Here is a 15,628-nt window from a genome sequence, read left to right as displayed (position 1 = left end):
GACTCAAGCCGAAATCAAGAGTTGGATGCTTAACCAACTGAGCCCCCAGGCACCCCTATATACTCTCTATAAAGACTTTACATAACAGGAATTTTTAATCAAAATAAAGATTCTCAGAATTTTATTGCTGTGATAAACTCTACACCTAACATTGAAGAAAAACTGGCAGAATTAATTTTTTCCAGTTGGACTCTTAGGTCTCAGACCACATGTTGCCTCTTTATGAATTCCTTTTTTCCAGCAAGACTTTTCTTGAGGTTTATTTTAACTTTCACCCATATGAATATGGACTCAAGAGCCAGGCAGGTCAGCAGTCTCAGCATCAAATAGCTATGTACAAGCACCAGGTATTGGCACTATACATAACCACAATGATCTCACAACAGAAAATGTATTTCTTTTTCCATGGGGCTTTCTAAACTACTGATTTGCAGCTCTGTTGGAAATATCACTCTTCTTGCAATGGGTTAGCAACAGCATCACTAACATAATAGAAAAGTTTTAAAGGTCATGGTAGATTACTTTTCTGTAAAAGAGCCTCAACTATGGATGAAGAATCAAAACAACTGTCTTTTATTCTCTTATAGAGGCCACTGATCTGGCTCTGGCCATATACAGTCTCATTCTAGAAATCTATTCTTTCTTCTTCTGGTTCATTTAATTCATCCCTCCAATTTATATTTTTCCCTGGTTCTACTTTACACTGTTTGGTTCTTTCTCTGTCTTTTCTTATTTCCTTTTATGAGAATTTTGTTGAACTACAACATTCAGTAAACTTTGAAAATACTAAGTTTCAACATAAACATAAAAACCTATTACTCACGGATCCAATCTTGCTGACTTTTTTTTCCATTTCTGAAGAGGGAAAGTTTGATAAGAAAAACATTTACCCTTTTAAAGCCCTACTCTTATAGGCTTTAAATCTAGTAAGCCAGTGTTAATTTCTTTGAAAACAAGGATGTATTTACATATTTCTCTCTATTAAAAATTCATCTTATTTTGCTCTACAGAGAAAAAGACACAGGCTTTGTAGGAATGTCATCTCCATGTCTGACCCTTGCCATGGAACTCTTCCTAAGGAGGAGGACAGGTAGATGATTTCCTTTTAATATGATTTAATATGATTGATTTAAAGATGAACCATTGGCCAGAATCTCTTCCAGAGTCATTTCAAGGGTGAGAAAATGTATAACAGACTGTCAGATTTTACCAAGTAGAGGTCAGGGTAGCATCTGTTCTGTCTGCAGATACTGAAGAAGGTGCTTATTACAGGTTTTGGAAATTCTAGAAGCCACTTACCCATTTTTTAAAAAGAATACAATGACAATATCCTGTTGCTTCAAATTTAGATTGATGAAGTACAGCTTGCAAACTAATTATGTGCATTTTACAAAAAGCTATTTTTCCAATAATTTATTATGAGAAATTTAAAACATAATTTTTGAAATAATTTTTTGTGGACATTTATATATCCACTATATACATGCTACTATTAACATTTTTCTGTACTTTATTACATATTTTCTCATCTATACATCTCTCTCCTCTTCCATCTATCCCTGTTATGTTTTTGATATATTTCAAAGTTACTGATGTCAGTATACTTTCCCCCAAATACCACTTCGTTATTGAGTTCTGAGAGTATCTTATATATTCTGAATACCAGTCTTTGTTAGATATACATGTCTCATCAATATTTTCTTTAGTCTGTGGCTTGCCTTTTTATTTTTAATTGTCTTTAAAAGTGCAGAAATTTTAAATTTTGATGCAATTTGTAATTTTTAATAGTTATCGAAATGATATTTTAAAACTCTGTTATCAGACAGGGTTTTAATTATAAATTAAAAAGCAGATAGTATGGTTATGTGATTTGGCATGTCATGTTGAATTTGGTACTCTGGTAGCTTGTGAATATTTTCAATTTCTACCATTATTGCATATATGAATTCATTATAAGATGTACTAATGTGATATATAGACAGTATTCAAACTGTCAAGATTTGCTATTTACCTACAACCTTTTCCCTTTCAGTATTTTGAGATGTAGAAATATTTTCTTTCTTAGCTAGCACAAGGCCTTTGTTGGAGGGTGGGATAGGTAGGGGAGAGAGGCTGGTATAAAGAATGAGAAAGGACAAAGAAGGGCAGATGTGTAAGAAGGATAGGAAACCACCAAGGAAGGGTGAGGACATGAGAGAAGAGTTAAAAGGAAAGAGCACTAATTATCAGGAGTGAGATTTGGGAAAAGGGATGTACACGAAATCTTTTGGAAGCCTAGCAGTGTGCTGTGTAATGCCCCTGCCTTTAAGACAACTCCACATGATCTTCAGTGCTTTCTGAAGATTGGTTTCTGTTTGCTTGCATTATCATTCTAAGTCTGTGATATGTTGGACACTCTAAATTTTTGTGGAGTTTATTGCCTACCCTTTGACATCTGTGAATGTTACTGACATAGCTAGAGCATTTCCTACCTTTTTCTCATTACAGCCAATCACCATAAGCTCATCTATATAATGGACTATCATGTTTTTGTGGTACCTAGATGATTAATCTCCCCTTGAACATAATGTGATACACAACAGTAGACTTGGCCTAGCACTTGACTGAGACAAAGTTTAAGTGTACTTCTGTTTCTGTCAGGTAAAAGTGAACTGCCTCATCATCCTTACTTACTGTTTACTGTGCAGTCAAAAAAGCATTTGCCATATGAATATCTGTCAGGAGATGTTTTGGTTGGCTCCAAGAGAAAAAGCAAAAACATAAAACCCAGAAGCTTTGTTAGAATTACCACCTCTTTATTTTATGATAATCAACAGTCGTTGTCCATGATCCAGTTGCCTTTTTCACAAGCCAAACAAATTTCTTAAATGGGGAAGGTAATGGAGAATATCCTCTGCAAATTCCTCAGATATAGGTTATTGCAATTTTTTGGTATTTTTCATTTGCAGGGCAGATTCCAGAAGCTTCTATTTCGCCCTTCCTATATATTTTTTCAATTGTGGTAAATATGCATGGCATAAAATTTACCATTTTTAGGTGTACCACTCAATGACATTAAGTATATTCACATTGTTGCACACCATTCGTCTCCACAACTTTTTCTTCTTCCCAAACTGAAATTCTACCCATTAAAACAACTCTCCATGCATCACTCCTCCCAGCCCCTAGCAACCACTGTTCTGTTTTTGGTCTCTATAAATGCGACTGCTCATGTAAGTGGAATTACAGTATTTGTCCTTTTGGTTCTGGTTTATTTCACTTACCATAATATTTTCAAGGTTTATCCATATTGGAGCATGTGCCAGAATGTCTTACCCTTTTAAGAGTGATTTTATTCTATTGTATATATAGACTACATTTTATTTATCTGTTCCTCTATTGATGGACATTTGGGTTGTTTCCAACTTCTGGCTTTTCTGAATAATGCTGCTGAGAACATGAGTATAAAAACATCTGTTACAGCCCTTGCTTTCAATTGTTTTGGATATATACCTTGAGGTAGAATAGCTGGATCATATGATAGTGTATGTTTAATATTTTTGGAGGAACTGCCATATTTTTCCACAGTGGCTATACCATTTTATATTCCCACAAGCAATGCATAAGGGTTCAAATTTCTACAAATCCATGCCAACACTTATTACTTATTATTATTATTAATAGCCATCTTAATGGGTATGAAGTGGTGGCCCTTCTTATCTTACTTAATAGCTTTTACCTTGGTTCAGAATTCTGTCATTTTGCAAGTATGTCTACTCCAAAACTGCATTCAGATATAGTGAAGTAAATATAGTGTAGGTTATTGATCCCACAGAGGTCCTAGTGAGGTGAACTTGTGCCAAGACTAACTATCACATAACCTCCATAAGCAGTATTACGACCTGAAGACCATTTGGATCTTCAGGTGTGTAAATTTAGCTTAATAATCTCTGAAAAATTCTGTGTTTTCTCTTTTTCTGTGTAAACATTTTCTCTGGAAAATTATAAGTCCCTTGGAGGTAGACCTGGGGAAGAACTCACACTGTGTACTCTTGAGCATTATGAGAATCATTCTTTCTTTTTAAAATTTTTTAAATGTTCATTTATATTTGAGAGAGAGAGAGAGAGAGAGAGAGAGAGAGAGAGAGAGAGAGCGCGCGCACAAGTGGGGAAGGGGCAGAGAAAGAGGGAGACAGAATCCAAATCAGGCTCCAGGCTCTGAACCAGCAGTACAGAGCATCATGCAGGTCTCAAACTCACCAGCCATGAGATCATGACCCGAGCCTAAGTTGAATGCTTAATCAACTGAGCCACCCAGACACCCCTATGAGAATCTTTCTGAAGGTGTTGTAGCCACCTGATCTCTGGATTAGGTCAGGGTGAGACCATAATTTTCTTTCCTGCCAAATTGATACAGGTTTCTACTTATTGTGCTTGAATTTTATTTTCATTTACGTAGTTCAAGCCTGCTCACCAATTTGATTCCCAGTATAAATGTGATTGATCATTTACTGCTAGAAATCACTTTGGGTAAAAACACTCTGCCGTTCTCCCCTGCTGACTTTTATGGTAATTGCATTTACCTTGTTTTTCATGTTAAATGCTGTTACCTAACCTCTGCTACTTCATAATCCCATCATTCCTATTAAAAATGAGGGAACCATTTCAGTGGTGGCATCCCCCATTTTCATCTTTAGCCCACTGAAGACAGGTACCACAGAGGTTTTCAAGGATGCTTGTAATTCTTTCATCAAAGGGTATCTTAATGTCTTGAAGAATAATGTCATCTGGAACCTCTACAGGGGCATAACTATGAAACAGTTGAGTGTGTTGTACATAATTAATCCACTCCAACATCCTCATTTTGAGTACATGGATTCCTTCCTCCACATTCTGTCAGATAAGTTATGGCATCTTGCCTGCATTGAATGTTGATGACTATTGAATCCATATTTTAGTCAGCCAAACAAGCCAATGATTAGAGCCAATTTCATCAGCTAGAGCTAATATTTTAAATCTGAAATCTCAGGTGAGTTCTCTGTAATAAATTCAATCCCTTCCAAATTTATATTTCATCTTCTTCAATCTAACAGTCATAAAATATATGCCACACACATATTCTACTGGGTTCTGCTGATACAAATTAGCAAGATATTGCATTTCTTTTGGTGCATATGCAAACTCTTAACAGGGTGGACATTGTATTTTCCTCCTGAGACCTGCAAGAATCTGACTATAGTTACAGGTTGGGATGTAATAATGCTGATGTGTATGGGTCTTGAGAAAAGTAGAAATTGCCTAGAAAATTAACCACTTCAGATGAGGTCTTTAGAGAGGTGTGAAGCAGGAGAAAGTTAGCTTCCTCAAATTGGGAGGAAGAAGGGTAGTTTGTGCTGGCAAGGAAACTACAAGAAGGTTTGGTTTAAAATGTTTATATTAATTCGAATATCCAATGGGAAAAAGAATGTCTCTTCAACAAATGGTGCTGGGAAAACTGGACAGCAGCAGGCAACATAATGAAGCTGGACCACTTTCTTACACCATACACAAAAATAAATTCAAAATTGGTGTGCCTGGGCAGCTCAGTCGGTTAAGCGTCCAACTCTTGGTTTTGGCTCAGGTCATGATCTCATGGTTTCATGAATTTGAGCCCTGCATCGGGCTCTGCTTAGGATTCTCTCTCCCTTTCTCTCTCTCTCTCTCTTTCTCTCTCTCTCCCTCTCTAAACAAATAAATTTAAAAAAAATGGATTAAAGTCCTAAATGTGAGACGTGAAGCCATAAAAATCCTAAAAGAGAGGGGCGCCTGGGTGGCTGTGTCGTTTAAGCGTTCGACTTTAGCTCAGGTCATGATCTCATGGTTTGTGGGCTCAAGCCCCGCGTTGGGCTCTGTGCTGATAGCTCAGAGCCTGGAGCCTGCTTTTCAGATTCTGTGTATCTGTCTCTGCCTCTACTCCACTTGTATGCTCTCTCTCTTAAAAATAAATAGACATGTTAAAAAAAATTTTTTTTAAATCCTAAAAGAGAACACAGGGAGTAACTTCTGTGACATAGGCCATAACGACTTCTTTTAAGATTTGTCTCCTGAGGTAAGGGAAACAATAGCAAAAATAAACTATTGATACCACATCAAAATTAAAAGCTTCTGCACAGCAAAGGAAACAATCAACAAAACTAAAAGGCAACCTATGTAATGGGAGAACATATTGCAAATGACATATGTGATACAGGGTTAGTATCCAAAATATATAAAGAATTTTTCAAACTCAACACCCAAAAAATGAATAATTCAATTAAAAAATGCAGAAGACACAAACGGACATTTTTCCAAAGAAGGTATACAGATGGCCAACAGATACATTAGAAGATGATCATCATCATCACTGACCATTAGGGTAATGCAAATCAAAATACAGTGAGGTATCACCTCATACCTGTCAGAATGGCTAAAATCAATAACACAAGAAACAACAGGTGTTGGCGAGGATGTGGAGAAAGGGGAACACTCGTGTACTGTTGGTGGAAATGCAAAACTTTTGCAGCCACTGCGGAAAACAGTAAGGAGTTTCCTGAAAAAATTAAAAATATAGCTACCCTCTAATTAAGCAATCACAATACTGGGTATTTACCCAAAGAATAGAAAAACACGAATTCAAAGAGATGCATGCACCCCTGTGTTTATAGCAGTATTATTTATAATAGGCAAGATATGGAAGGAGCCCAAGTGTCCATCAATAGATGAATGGATAAATAAAGGGTGATGTGTGTGTGTGTGTGTGTGTGTGTGTGTGTGTAATGAAATATTACTCAGCCATAAAAAATAATGAAATTTTGCCATTTGCAATGACATGGGTAGAGCTAGAGAGTATAATGCTAAGTGAAATAAGTTAGTTGGAGAAAAACAAATGTTGTATGATTCCATTCCTGTGTGAATTTAAGAAGCAAAACAAATGAATAGAAGGGGAAAAAAGAGAGAGACAAACCAAGAAACAGACTCTTAAGTATAGAGAACAAGGTGATGGTTACCAGAGTGGAGGTGGGGGAGATGGGTTAAATAGGTGATGAGAATTAAGGAGTTCACTTGTGATTACCACTGGCTGTCCTATGGAAGTGTTGAATCATTATACTGTACACTTGAAACTAACATTACACTGTATGTTAAGACAAAAAGGTTTTATATTAATTTGAGTCTGCCTACCTGTACTTTTCCCAAACACTCAATTTATCATTATCTTAAATATCAAATTCTTCCTGATTAATGTCCTGATATTAATATGTAATACTCAGCACAGATGTGCACTAAATTTGAATTTTAATTCTGCAACCACCTTTTTAGATTTGAGCTGATCCTTAGTCGTGTCTGCTTTGTGCCTATAATATATGAGAAACTTTTATGGCCCTTAGAGTGGCTCCCTTTATCTTCCCATGCCTTAATCTGAGAATTTAAACACCTGACATCATTTTCATTTTGTAAGCTCTCTGGTGCTATCAGAAGCAGCTAATGGTCCCCATAGTGCTTTGTAGTTATCACTACCATAATAGATAAAAGCAGCAGCCATTTGACCTCTAAAAGTATTGTCTTCAATTAGCAATTTATCCAATGCAAACACTGCTGGTAATTTAAATAATTATGTTGCCACTGCTTGGAAGAAGCACTTGTCTTTTTTACATTGGCAATGAAGTCACTACCATATTCAAGCTCAAACAGATGAACAACCTAATTCCAGACTTCTATGTTAAAGGCCTTTTTCCTGGGGCTGCTCACTCAGAGTTCAGACAGAACAGAAAATCTGCCTCAGGAGGTTTAAAAAGTGGATTTTAATATATGTTTCAAAAGTTAGAAAGCTAGTGTCACACGGGATAGGGAGGCAATCTAGTTTGGCAAGAGAGAATCTCCTAAGCAGAACTAGAATGAATGTAGTGTCTGCTAGTGGGTACTGGGAACATGGAGGGAGAAGATCTTAAGCAGCAACTGGACCCATGATGGAGACAAAACCTCAGTTGCATATACCACTCAAAGAGGACATTCTGGGTACTTCCCTGTTACCATCTTCCAGTATGTCACCAGTCCTTCCTCTGCTGACAATTAATGGGAAGCTAGTTGTCAGTAGATAATAGGAAATATAGTTTTTAGAAGTCAGTCCTCTACAATAAAAATCAGAGTAGGAAAAAAGATGGAGAAATGGTCTTTAAAAAACTGATGGCATATTCCACTTCCAAAATTATTAACAAGCATGCTATCCCTCTAACTTCTCACTTTCTAATGCAATTGTTCAAATATTCCTGCACCTTAGCTGTACTTGGAAACAGATCTATTTATTCCTTTGCCTTTTCCTATATTGCATTTGCATCCCTACTTATTCTCTTATATTCCAATGCTCATTATCTAATAAATAATATATTTTTCCATACCTCAAATTCCTTTGCTCCAATGTCTTTTAGTTGTATCTAGTCCTGGATGAATCCAAACCGCTGCTTTCTCTTTTCTTGATCTCCAACTTTCTTTTCTTTTCTTTTTTGTTTCAAGGTTTTATTTAAATTCTAGTTGGTCTCCAGCTTACAAAGGCTCCCTAAGAAAAGTACATAATAGTTCAAATTGTTTCCTTTATGAATTCATGGTTATAACCTAAAAGTTCCTTCAATATTGTCTTGTAATTCTGCTACATTAATCTGGACCTATCATTTTCCCACTCTCTACAATGTTTTTCTGTTCTCCTGTATTATCCTTAGATGGTCATGTCCTTGCCATTTGCTGAAATATCAGGAGATAATTTCTTCTAATTCACAGTAAAGAAAATAAAAGACATTAGAGTAGAACTTTCCTGTTAATGAACATAATAGAATTACTACATCTGCTTCTATCTTTATCTCCTTTGGTAATTTAACAGAACAGAAGCTCTATTCCTACTAAAGACAATTTCCTTACTCCTAATTTGGATTGCATCAACTTCCATCCTCTCATGATTCTTATATTGATCAGTATCTTCCTTTATCTGGATCTTTTCCATTAGCTTTTAAACATTCTAGCATCTTCCAAATTGGGAAAAAATAGTAAAGAAGAGTAAAACAAAACACAAAAGGAAAACAAAGCTCACCTTTTCTCTACCCATTTCTCAACCTTTGTCACTAATTGTGACCCTGTTTTCCTCTTCAAAGCTGTTGTTTTTAAGATAATTCTTTTAAAAAAAATTAAATGTTTATTTATTTTTGAGAGAGAAGGAGACAGAGCATGAGCCAGGGGATGGGTAGAGAGAGAGGAGACACAAAATCTGAAGCAGGCTCCAGGCTGTGAGCTGTCAGCACAGAGCCTGACACAGGGCTTGAACTTATAAATCACGAAATCTGACCTGAGCCAAAGTCAGATGCTTAACCGAGTGAGGCACCCAGAGCCCCTTTAAAATAATTCTTAAAAATGTTTTTTCTATCTCTTGGCAATTGTGAATAATACTTCAACGAAGATGGGAATACAGTCTCTTTGGCATCTTGATTTCAATTTATTTGGATATATATACCCAGAAGTGGGGCTTTTGGATTATCTTATAATTCTATTTTTAATGTTTTGAGGAACTTTCATACTGTTTTCCATAGTGACTGTACCATTTTACATTCCCGCCAATAGTATACAAGAGTTCCAATTTCTCCATAGTCTCACGAACATTGGTTACTTTTTTTTTTTGTAATATCCACCTTAACAGGTGGGAGGTGATACTTCATTGTGATTATGATTTGCATTTCCTGGTGATTAGTGATTTTGAGCACCTTTTCATATACTTGTCTATTTGTACATCTTTTTTGGAGAAATGTCTGTTGACCTCCTTTGTCCATTTTTTTTTACCAAGTAACTTGTTAATTTGCTATCAAGTTGCATGAGTTCCTTTTGGGAAATTAACCTTTTATCAGATATATGATCTGCAAATATTTTCTATCATTCTAATGGTTGAATTTCCATTCTATTGGTTATTTCCTTTCCTGTGCAGAAGCTTTTTGGTTTGATGTGGTTCAATTTGTTTATTTTTTATTTTGTGGCTTGTGCTTTTGGTGTTATATTAAGAAATTATTGCCAATGAGGTGACTGGGTGGCTCAGTTGGTTAACCGTCCGACTTTAGCTCAGATCATGATCTCATGTCTTGTGAGTTGGAGCCCCGCATCTGGCTGTGTGCTGACAGCTCAGAGCCTGGAGCCTGCTTGAGATTCTGTGTGCCCCCAACTCCTCCCCGACTCACACTCTATCTCTCTCTGTCTCAGAACTAAAATACACGTTAAAAGGAAAGAAATTATTGCCAAGATCAGTGTCAAGAAGATTTTCCCCAAATGTCCATTGACAGATGAATGGATAAAAGAATGTGGTATTTACAATAGAATATTATTCAGCCTTTAAAAATAAGGTAATACTGCCATTTGTGGCAACATATATGAAAGTGGAAGACAAATACGCGAAGTGAAATAAGCCAGTCACAGAAGGACAAATATTGCATAATTCTACTTATATGAGGTTTCTAAAATAATCAGACTTAGAAACAGAATGATGGCTCTAGTGGCTAGGGGAAGGAAGAAATAGGGAACTGTGGTTAAACAGGTATAAATTTAAAATTATGTAAGATTAATTGTAGAGATCTGCTGTATAACATAGTGCCTATAGTTAATACTGTACTGTGCAGTTAAAAATTAAGAGAGTAGATTTCACGTTAAATGTTCTTAACACACGTACAAGAAAAGGGACACAAGAAAGCTCTTGGAGATGATGGATATGGCTATTGCTTTTATTGTTTTGATGGTTTTGTGGGTGTATGCATATGTCCAAAGTCATCAAATTGTATACATTAAATATGTGCAATTTTCTGTTTATTAGTTATACCTCAATAAAGCTCAATAAAAATTACTTTATAAGTTATTTCTAAATTTATAGATGCATTGGGAAGGTTTAATCTCTTAATTACTTGACCCCTAGGTAGAAGTTGTTTCCATCTTTGAAACTTGATTTCCCTTGACCCAAAATTCCTTTCATTTTCCTCTAATCTCTGTGGCAGCTCATTGTCTATCTTCCTTGCATGTACATCTTCTCTTCAGACATTAATTGTTGAAATTCTTCAAAATTCAATTCTAAGCCATTATGTTCTCTCACTCCAGAACTCAGAATATGATTTCATGGAAACACAATTACTAACTCCATGAAGTTTGGATACGTGTGTATTTGAGACCTCTAATCTGATTCTGGACATTTAGTTGCCTATGTAATGTCTAGATTTGTTCATTTAGAATATACAGAAAATATTCATGGTCTCCCTAAACACCCAAATACCTTTTCCTTCCTTTTTTTCTTTTTGCTTAGTATTTGGTGGCACCATTCATCCCATTTTATAAAGCAGTCACCTAGTAATAGTCCTTGACTTGACTCTCTCCCATCATCCACCACATTGTATCTACTACCAGTCTTTTCCATTTTACCTCTTAGATTCTTTCTTAATCTGTCCACAGTTCTCTATCTATTCAGCATCTTTAGTGGTAAACTAATGCACAAGTCTCAATTTCCCTGCTTACTTTGCATGGTCGCTGTAATTTTTGTGGCAGATGTTACTCTTCCCTGTATTTTTCCTTCCCAAAGTTCATCCTCCCTTTCCCATTTCAAACAAGTATCCAGGACTCTTTAAAAATCTTTTCCCCAGGAAATGTGCCATTTGTAAGTATCAAGGTATGAAGGAGGAGATTACAAGGCATTTGGAGGATTAAAGTCCAGTGGGTACAATAAGCAGTGCTTGACACTAACCTTGTGACTGGATACAACCCTGGAGCTGCACCAAGTTGTTAGAAGGATGTAACAGGAGGGAGATATAAGGAAGTCAGGTGTTAGCATCATGTATCTCACTATTTCAGCATTGCACAGAACATTGCACAGAAACATTTATCAGTGGGACGTGAAGGTACTGGTGACCCTCAGATGACCAGAGAGACTTCCATAACACTTTTGTATTTTAGGATTTTTTATAAAGCACTGTGGGTGTATAATGTACCTCAAATAATGGCTGAGTCTTAATTCTCTACCTGTTCAGTTATTTAGAGACTTAAACTCATTTAAATCAAATAAAGAACTACTGGTTTTACTGCAGCAACTCATAACTGCTTACTTTGTGTAGATTTATAGCTAAATCGCGACAGGTGTCACCAATATATGGGAAACACGTTCCTTGTGTAATTTTAATTAACTGGAATATTTGACCTTCCACAAGAAAACTGAAAAAGAATGAAATAAGGAATAAAAGATTTTTAGGGGTGCCTGGGTGGCTCAGTCGATCAAGCGTCCGACTTCGTCTCAGGTCATAATCTCACCGTTCCCAAGTTCAAGCCCCATGTCAGTCTCTGTGCTGGCAGCTTTGAGCCTGGAGCCTGTTATGGATTCTGTGTCTCCCTCTCTGTCTCTGCCCCTCCCCCACTCATGCTGTTTCTCTCTCTCAAAAATAAATAAACACTAAAAAAATAAAAAAAAAATATTTTTATCTATTGAGCCTGTTTATAAGGATTCTTATAAGCTCTGACATTTTATTTCTGAGAAAAAGAAAAAAAATAAAACAATCTGAAAATTTAGAGATTGGTTTCTTTACCTGAAACTAAAGATCTTGTTACTAATTGAGTGTCTAATATTGTATCATATGCTTTATTATTCAATATATAAAACTATTGTTCATGTGCTCCTACTGGGGAAGGAAAAAATAATGGGTTTAGTATCAGTAGATATTACATGATAAAAGGGGAATGATGACCATTTGTATTTCCAAACGAAGGGCAGGAATTCAAAAATGCTATGCTATAAAATGTTAAACATTGTAACATATTTTGAGCATTTTGAACTCAATGTTTTTGAAACTTTTAAAAAATTATAACATACATACATATTTTTTACATTAAATTTTTTTTTAACTTTTATTTATTTTTCAGAGACAAAGAGAGACAGAGCACAAGTGGGGGAGGGGTAGAGAGAGAGGGAGACACAGAATCCCATGCAGGTTCTAGGCTCTGAGCTGTTAGCACAGAGCCGAACACGGGTCTCAAACCCACAAACCATGAGATCAAAGTCAGACACCCAACTGACTGAGCCACCCAGGGGCCCCTATTTCTTACATTTGAAAATCAGTTGTTGAATTGTTAAGACTTGACTTTTTTCTTAAAATATATGCTAGTCAGATCTAAGAATAGCCTCCAGAGGGCAACCAAGTTGCATCATTGCAAAAACCTATATCAAAATTTAACTTGGCTTTCCACAAGAACATGGTCTTTCTAAAGATTGACAAAACAGTAATAATACTTAATCCTTGAAAAAAAATATCATCAACTGAAGTCTTAATAGTTCTGTAAACATTGGATGTTTAAGGATACTGCCTATAACTTGATATTAGCAGAGCAAGGACCTTTGAATCTAGCCAGACCTCACAAATTTACTACTAGGTCAGCAAGACTTGTCATTAGTTCATTCATTCTCCAACTTTCTTGTTCACTGAAGTCTGCCTATTCCAAGCATCTGGTATCAGTAGAGTTTGGCTTTTTCATTTCAACAGACTGAGATTCAAGGTCAGCTCTGCTGGTGGGTGATATATTACCTTGTAAACAGAATTTCATCTGAAGAATCGGGCAAATAATATCTTCCTCATGTGTCATGGTTTGTGGGAATTAAATGAGATAAATGTAGCAAACACTTACCACAACTGGTGGATAAATATTATCTTCTGTCCATTTCTTTTGTCCCCATCTTTTTCCCCCTCCTTCGCAATGAGAAAGAGAAAAACAGAATCTAATTAGATCATTCACTTCAATGTTTTCATGACATACCACTCTTTCATTACTTGTCCTCAAAGTATGGTTTTAAAAATCTCATACAAATAGTGATTAAGTTGAATTGATATTTCTCAATCCCAAGACAGAAATATATCTAACAAATTTTGTAGTTTTGTTAATCCTTGACTAGGTAATGACTGGAATCAATAAAGAAGTATTTCTAATAGGGGAATCCATCCATTTGGCTCTTACCTTGTACCAGTGAATTAATGTTTCTACTTATTTCATCCTTCTTAAAGCAACATCCCTGAGGATGTTAGTTGAGTTTACCTTGTAATTACCCTTTCTTGTTTTTTCCTACCTATATCTAACTAGCAGATAATTACTTTTGTTTCTTCTTGTAAAGTTTCTCAAGCATTCCTTCTCTTCTGTTCCCACTGATTATACTTTTATAAAATAACCTTACCATGGGTCTCCCTAATTTTAGTCACTAACCAAGATGACCTTAATGTTCGCATCAGCTTGACTGAACATGAGACAAGTTTCTTCTTGACTGTAGGCCCTGGACCTCCGTTTTCTGAATACATTTACTGTTAAAAACTTGGAATTATAAATTCTTGCTCTGGCTCTTTGAGATGTAATTTTTCTCCCAGTAACTTGATACTTTTACAACCCTGGAATATCTTTCTCAAGGACCTGGGAGCCTTCTCTTTGAAACATAATCTTTGAGAAAGATAGGTCACCTAGTGCCTGGTCTCTGTGGGGACTATGGGAGCCTAACTTTGATAAGAGACAATTAACAAACACAGATAGTCTAATCACATTGACTGCCTCCCATTCCAACATTGTTTAGTACTTTCCCTGTAGTTTGCCCTGGCGCTTAAAATCTGTACTGCCTTTTGTTTCGGCAGAGTTGAGTTCAGTCTCCCTCCCTTATTGAAGTAGTTTTGACCCCTATCGCAATAGTCTTGAATACAATCTTCTTTGCTTGTTTAACCATCTGGTACAATTTTTCTTTGAAATCACCACCAGCTCTAAACTGCCTAACAATTTCATATTAATCTTTCTGTTTATTATTTTTTTTTCATCATGGTAAGTATACTCTTTAATCCCTATCACCTATTTCACCTATCCCCTCCCACCTGCCACCCCTCCAGTAACCATGTTTGTTCTCTACAGTTAAGAGTCTATTTCTTGGTTTGCCTTTTTGTCTGTCTTTTCCTTTGCTCATTTGTTTTGTTTGTTAAATTCAACATGTGTGAGATCATATGGTACTTGTCTTTCTCTGACTGACTTATTTTGCTTAACATTATACTGTCTAGCTTTAAAGTCCCATATTCTATCAGTGACTTTTATTGGCTGCAGCTGATCAAAAGTAAGCTGTCTATATGAGTCTGTTATCATGTGATACAAAACAGAGCCAGGAAGGAGCAATGAGTGAATTCCAGGAAAAGCAGGATAGGACCAGCATATTTGCTTGAATGTCATATGACAGCCTCTTTTTTTCTTTTTTTCCTAGCTTTATGGGGATATAATTGCCATATAGCATTGTATAAGTTTAAGCTGTACAACATGTTGATATGTTATATGTTGTGTAATGATTACCACCAAAGGGGTAGTTAAAACCTCTGTCACCTCACATAATTACCATTTCTTTTTTGTAGTGAGAAATTTAAGTCCTATTAGCAACTTTTAAGTATATAATATACTATTGTTAACTATAATCACTATGCTGTATATTAGATTCCTAGAAACTATTCATCTGCTAACTGGAGGCTTGTACCCTTTGACCATTATCTCTCCTTTTCCCTCAACGCCCCAGCCCTTGGCAACCACTGTTCTATTTTGTTTATCTGTTTTTTTTAGATTTCACAAATAAGTGATA

General features: G+C 36.0%; 1 protein-coding gene across 2 annotated transcripts in view; it reads right to left on the bottom strand.

Moving 5' to 3' along the window:
• The window catches only part of LOC101099358 (E3 ubiquitin-protein ligase RLIM-like), a 121,926-nt gene extending 107,613 nt beyond the window's left edge, over positions 1-14,313 (bottom strand). Inside the window, exons 1-3 of one of the 2 annotated variants that reach the window (XM_045050449.1) lie at positions 13,996-14,313; positions 13,669-13,730; positions 8,391-8,548 (exon numbers count right to left, since the gene is read on the bottom strand). The gene's annotated coding sequence lies outside the window, so the exon portion shown is untranslated. Of the gene's footprint in view, positions 1-8,390; positions 8,569-13,668; positions 13,731-13,995 lie in introns of those variants that run through there. The other variant, XM_023249203.2, reaches the window with a different exon arrangement.
• Positions 14,314-15,628: the final 1,315 nt, after the last annotated feature.

This window comes from Felis catus, chromosome X (assembly GCF_018350175.1).
Source record: "Felis catus isolate Fca126 chromosome X, F.catus_Fca126_mat1.0, whole genome shotgun sequence".
In the NCBI taxonomy this organism is placed as follows: Eukaryota; Metazoa; Chordata; class Mammalia; order Carnivora; family Felidae; genus Felis; species Felis catus.
Note: the sequence above shows the minus strand (reverse complement) of the source record. Positions and strands in the feature narration are given on the sequence as shown.